Below are 6,317 nucleotides of genomic sequence, written 5' to 3' on the forward strand. Positions count from 1 at the left end.
TTTATAATATATAGACTTACTAAATATTAATTAAATCTTAATGGTAAAAATATAACCTAATTAATTCACTAATTAATCAATAGTAACTAAACATTAATAATGTTTTTTCATAATATATAGACCTAATAGATATTAATTAAATCTTAACAATTCAACATAAGATTTTATGATCTACAAAAATTATTATGAAATAATTGGGAAATTCTTATCAATTGATTCTAAAAATATTTAGACTTTATAGCAAAAGTTCTAAAAGCTTTATATTCTGGAACTTTTTGCTATAAAGTATAAATATTTTTAAATATTTTTTTTATGTTTAAAAGATCCTTAAATAATATTCTATTCAAATACTCATTTAATTTAATTTCATTTAATTAGTTAATGTAAAAATATTTTTAATTCTGTTTTAATTGATTCACTACAGTTTTAAAGTTTAGATAATATAATAATAAGTTCACACAACTTTTGAATAAAATCTAAGGTGTAAATAGATAAATTTATAAAAATTGTGTAAATCGATAAATTTACAAAAATTTTATGATAGTTTTTCAATATATAATTGCGGGGTGGGGGATAGAACCTCCGAAAGTTATCTATATCTATATTATATTAAAAGAGAGTATAAGTAGGAGAATTTTGCATTCTATTTTGCCATTGATTTTTAATCATATTCCTATTGTACCCTCCTTTAATAGTTAGTTATAACCTTTCTATATAAAGTTATGCCCTGATTTTTGCATCCTATTTTACTTTTCCACTAATGATATCTTTTCCTTAAAACACCCCTCGACGACTTAACAAACACCTTTCAATATAAAAAAAATATTAATCTTTTTCTTCTACTCACTTCACCATTCCAACAAAAAAGTAATCACTATCTTGCATTTGTTTTTTCTACCTTATTTTTCTTTTAGGAAATTTTGTTTTTCTTTTGTTTTGATTTATATTTCTTTTTAAACACTTTGCTTCTTTCTTTTCTTTTGGTTTATGTTTCATAGGTTTTTTTTTATGTATTATTGTATGTGTTTTTTCGTATCTCTTTTTTTTCATAATCCAAAAAAAAAAATTTATCAAACAAAAAAATATAAAAATATAAGTCCTTATGTATTTACTTCAATCCACCACTTCTGCAAAACATTCTACATTTACTTTTTTAGGAAATCTTAACTTTCTTTTATTTTGATTTGTGAACATTTTGTTTCTCATTTTTTTTTCTTTTGTTTTTTTTTTGTTTCGTATTTTTTTTTTTACATTATTGTATGTGTTTTTTACCCTACATTTTTTTTTCAACATCCAAAAAACAAAGTGTATCAAGCAGAAAAAATGCAAGTCTTCCATGATATAATTATACTTTTTCTTTAATTCACATTAGGAGTTTATTTAGAATAACTTAAATTAAGAGTTTTATTTTGATGGAGAAGATGAGGAAATATGAGAGATGAGATTAGCTTGAAAAATTTAGGGAAGATGAAAATATGAAAGATGAGATTAGTTTTATTTTGATGGAGAAGATGAGTACTTGAGAATATTTTGAATATTTTTTCTAAAATAAAAAAAAAATGTATTTTCTATTTTAATCGAAAAGAAGGTGATATGATAATGTGAGGAAGTTGAAGGGAAAACCAAATTTGAGAAAATTAGGGAATAAGAAGATAAGAGAAAAAGTTTGAATATTCTAAAAAAATGTAAGTATTTCTTTAGCCTACTTTACTTTTTATAAATCCACATGAGATGATTTTATTTTAGAATGTTGAATAAATTAGGGAAAGGAGGATCAACTTGAGAAAATTAGGGAAAGGAGATATGGAGAGAATATTAGTGAGATACTAAGTAAATTTTGACTTCCTAATTTTAATTTTATTTCAACTTTAAAAACTATATCTTCAAATCACATTGTGATTCATATTTTATATTCAATCTTCTTAATTATAAATTTTATTGTATTTTTTATGACATCATAAATTTATAACTACAACTAATATAAGGTAAAAACTCTTTGTTAACCTACCTTAAATTGATGAATGAAACACAATAAATTATTATGTTGAAAATAAGAACCTTCGTTTAAAAATAATAGTGATAAGATATAGGTTTTTTCATGACCATAAAATATTGGCATAAATATTGAAATTGGAATTTTTAAATTTGTGGAGAAAAAAAAAAGTTTAATGTTTCACTTATAAATAAAGTATTTATTTTACTATTCTAAATATAACATTAAATTGAAATTGTTGGTAATATATATATATATATGACTATAACAACCATATTTTGTTCCTTTATTTTTTTTTTCTTTTGTATAATTTTATACAACAGACAAAATATTTGAAATGGAAAAAAATTGATACTCTGAAATGAAAAAAGAAAATTGATACTCCAATTATTTTAAAAACTATTTTTTTTCAAATTATAAAATATCGACATAAATATTAAAATTAGAACTTTGAGATTTGTGAAAAAAAAAATTAATATTTTACTTTAAAAATTATAAATGATGTATCTATTTTAATATTTTAAATATACAAAATTGCTGTAAACTTTTTTAATAATAACAAGATTGTGTTCCTTTTTAAAAATGATTTTTTTTTCATAATTTATAAAACCAACAAAATCTTTGAAACCAAAAAGATTAGCTACCTCAATTTTTGATTATCACATTTAATAAGACAATAAATAAGACTACCTTTTTCTAACAAAAAAAAAAAGTTTTTAATGAACCTATTGAAAATGTTTAAAGAAACAACTTATTTCATGAAAATAATAAGGATAATTTTTTATTTTAAATAAAAAATATAAAGTATAAAATTAGGATTTCATAACCTATGGAAAAAAAAGGTATGAATGATTTTTTTTCTAACAATTTAAATATAAAACCCATATTATCTTTTATGAAAACAAGATTATGACTAAGTAATCTTAAAACAAAAACTAATACTCTTTAATTACTTTAAATTAAAACTATAAGATTCCACACGTGCACACACATGCACATTATGATACGTGCGTGCACACACACGATGATATGTGTTCATTTTGTGTATGAGAGTTATAACGACATTGAAATAAAAATTATTAACTTAATTATATGAGTATAGAAGAATTTTTGTGGGAGTAATGATAATATGAAAACATTGAAATCAAAATTCTTACATTATTATCAGCATTTTTTTGACAAAAATAGCCAAGAAATAACAAATTAGGAAAAACAATGATAAATTTTTAAAAGAAAACCATTATTGACAAAGGAAAAACCTTGGGTTGCCCCTCTAAAATGATGCAACTAGTCTACAAAATACTAAATTTCATTACCATAACATGATGATCTATTCAAAAGTAATTAAAATTGTTATATTATCTAAGGTTTAAATGTTGTAGTAATTAAAAGTAAACAAAAAAATTATATATATTATTTATTTATAACATGCTAAAAGGCTAATATATTCTAAAAATTTTCATTAAAACGACCAGATTTCGCATGCATTGCACATGTGTCTTTACTAGTACGTATAAAAGAATACAACTCAAAAAATTAAGAGTATAAAATAAAGTGATACATTTTTTTAATAACTTACGTGCAATTATTTAATTTTAATGTTCATATTTTCATAGTATTAATTTTTCATCGATATGATGATAATTCTATCTTAGATTCAACATCGATATGAGAGGAGCATTAATAATTTTCATTATATTGTAAAAGAAACATGAAACATAAAAAAATAAACAACAAAATATCATTAACGTAAATATAATTTCTTAAAAAATATCTATGAAAATTGACATTTTATCGATAATAATAATAATAATATTATATTATTATTATTATTATTATTATTATTTGTAAAATTAAGACCTCTGCCAAGGTTGAAATCAACCTTTTAAGAGACCTTTAATATTAATATTGTTGTTTTCAAAACTTATTAGAGAAATATTGTTGTTTTGAAACTTATTAGATAAATATTGTTGTTTTGGGAATTCGAGGCTAGAGGTCGAACGTTGAGAACTCAACTAATGTGGAGGTCGAACGTTGAGAACTCGATGAACAAAGAAAAACTTGGAAACAATACATAAGCCGAAACTTCAACCCTCGACAAGAGAAATCTCGCGAAATCCGCTTAGGTTGTGAAGGTTGAAGTTTTCGACACCATCCACCTCGAGATTGCAGGTTATTGCTTTTCTTTTCCCTCATAGAGAACATAAAGTAATTGAGTGGTATACTATATGTATCTGTGTACTCGAGCTACTTCTAGAACGACCTATGTATTTTGTATTCATTTCGAAATTAGACGGAGGCTGTAGGAATTGAATCGTGAGGTGGGCGATGGCTATAATTTTGGGAGCGAACTCCAGGCGAATATGAAGCGCAATGGATACAAACAGGTTTATGTCTTGGAAATGCAAGATAATTCTAAATACTTTGGGTCTACGAACAAAAAAAGTAGGATCCCAATAATAAAAAAAAGCTGTTGTGTGATTGTTCCAGGAAGAAATGAAAGCAGTTCATTATACATAGGAAAATAACACAGATAACAGAGGAGACAGAATATTGTGAGAGACGAGACAGATTAAAGAGCAGAGCGGAGGGAGAGCGAGAGCTACGAAAAGCAGAGTAAAGTGAATCGAGAGCGATATCTTAGGAGAGAGCGTACTGAGAGAGCGAGATCTTAGGAGAGAGCGAGATTGAGAAAGCAAGACGAGAGCGAATCTAAGAGAAGCGAGATTCTTCACTCTTATTTGAACTTTCCATAGAAAATATATTAAAAAAAGAGAAAAAAGAGCTAATAATCATACTATAATTGAATAATCATTAGACTATAATTAAATATATTAGATTATATACTGATAATGAATAATAATTAGACCAATAAATTGAATATATTAGATTATATACGTATAATGAATTAATATTAGACAATAAATTGAATTAGATATTATACTATAAATGGAATAATAATTATATAATGTAAAACTTTATTGATACAAAAAAAAAAAAATGAAATACAATAAATTATAATAAAAAAATTGAATATACAATAAAATGAATATATAATATAAAAATTATTTTATTATCAATCCCTAACTATCTGGAGCCCGTCTTATAGTAACGAAGGACACTCTTTCGATTATGTCCTAACTGGTTACAAAATCCATATCGTTGTCGAGTAGCTGGTTCTGTCCAATCCATCTCGTTGTGATAACGTGAACTTTTCGAGTGTCAGTTTATGTTTATCGTATCGGGTGTCAGTTTCAAATTCAAAAGTTCAACAAAGCAATTGAAGATATCAAAGGAATAAATCGGAGTTGTCTAAGTTTTTTTGACAACAATAGTTTAGAGCAATGGACTTGCATATGATGGAGGATTCAGATATGGGTGGATGACGACAAATCTATTAGAGTGCATAAATGGAGTCCTCAAATGAACTCGAATGTTGCCTATAAATGCTCTTGCTCAAATAACATTCTTCAAATGCGTAAACTATTTCGAGAAAATAAGAGCAAAAATAAGGGATGCATTGGAGTGTCAAGATAAACTCAGGACCTGTTGATCTCGATGTTTTGTACGACCAGTCCATTCATCGATCATATGTTGTATGACGAGATCGTACTACTGAAGAAATATCTTGCAGACGTCGAAAGGCAGGATTTATACAGTTGGATTGGCATCTGATCACAGCCTTGGTCGAGAGATGAAGGTCTGAGACGCATACATTCCATATGTCTGTTGGAGAGTGCACTATCACTCTACAAGACATATAAGTGTTGTTGGGGTTACTTGTTGACGGTGAGCCGGTCACCAGAGTGATGTACGATGACTAGTTAGAAGTTTGTCAACTGTACCTCGGTGCGACCCCACCTGCCGATAAGATTAAAGGATCGAGGTTAAGTTTAATATGGTTAGGAACACAATTTCGTGAGCTCACAGATGATGCAGACGAGGAAACCGTCATAAGATATGCGTGAGCATATATACTACAAATGATGGGTGGAAGTCTGTTTTCAGATAAATCAAGTTATTTTGTTCACTTAATGTTCCTGCCACTGTTAGCTAACCTCCATGATGCGGGACGGTATTCGTGGGGTGGAGCATGCTTGGCATGGTTGTATAGACAACTATGCAAAGCAACAAGACCTGAGGTTCGAGAGATTACTGGGCTCTCATACTTTTGCAACTATGGGCTTGGGAGCGATTTCCAACAATAGCTCCACAGCTACATCATGTTAATGATGCTCAGTTAGTTGGACGAGCCTACGGTTCTCGGTATGTTGTTTTAATTCAATTTAATTTTTATATCACTGATCTAGTTAATTTGAATTCT

This window comes from Benincasa hispida, chromosome 10 (genome assembly GCF_009727055.1).
Source record: "Benincasa hispida cultivar B227 chromosome 10, ASM972705v1, whole genome shotgun sequence".
Classification (NCBI taxonomy): domain Eukaryota; kingdom Viridiplantae; phylum Streptophyta; class Magnoliopsida; order Cucurbitales; family Cucurbitaceae; genus Benincasa; species Benincasa hispida.